Here is an 878-nt window from a genome sequence, read left to right on the forward strand (position 1 = left end):
TTTGGATTCTTAAAATGTTCCTACAGAATTCTGTATGGAGGGCCTCAACAGGGTGTTTATCCCATTTAGTGAAGTCATGATTACAGAGGTGTCCCCAGATCTCACGTCCATACAGGGCAACGGGTAAAATGACACTGTCGAATATTTTGTTCCAGGTTTTGATTGGGATTTCTATGTTATGAAATTTTCTTTTAATGGCATAGAATGCTCTCCTTGCTTTCTCCTTCAGTGTGTTAACAGCCAGACCAAAGCCACCTGACACTCTCTTTTTTAGTCCAAGATAGTTGTAATTTAGTGTGTGTTCTAGGGTGGTGTTGTCTAGTGTGAAAATATATTTGCTATCTTGAAGTCTGGCTTTCTTCTGAAAAATCATAATTTTGCTTTTAATAGGATTGACTGCCAGGGCCCAGTGGCTTTTTTAAAATTAACAAAACATGCATAAATTTTGCCTTGCTTTTTTGATGAACGTGCTGGTTGACTATTGTGTGTAGCGTGTGAATGTGGTCCGTGGTGCGGTGGTTTGGTAGGAATCCAATCTGACTCTTACTCAAGACATTGTGCTTGGTAAGGAAGGCCTGTATCCGGGCGTTCAGGATCCAACAGAAAGTCTTCCCCAGATTACTGTTCACACAAATGCCTCAGTAGTTATTGGGGTCAAATTTGTCTCCACTCTTTTATAATGGGTGTATTAAGCCCATACTCCAGGTATCAGGAAAATAGCCAGTTTGCAGAACCAGACTGAACAGTTTTAACAAGGCCTCCTGCGTTCAGGGCTGTGCTTCAGCATTTCTGTTCTAATGTTGTCTAAACCACAAGCCTTTCTGGGTTTTAGTTTCTTAAGTGCATCTTAAGGGTTATGGTTATTTTTTATTGTAGAT

The sequence above is a fragment of the Myxocyprinus asiaticus genome, chromosome 24 (assembly GCF_019703515.2).
Source record: "Myxocyprinus asiaticus isolate MX2 ecotype Aquarium Trade chromosome 24, UBuf_Myxa_2, whole genome shotgun sequence".
In the NCBI taxonomy this organism is placed as follows: Eukaryota; Metazoa; Chordata; class Actinopteri; order Cypriniformes; family Catostomidae; genus Myxocyprinus; species Myxocyprinus asiaticus.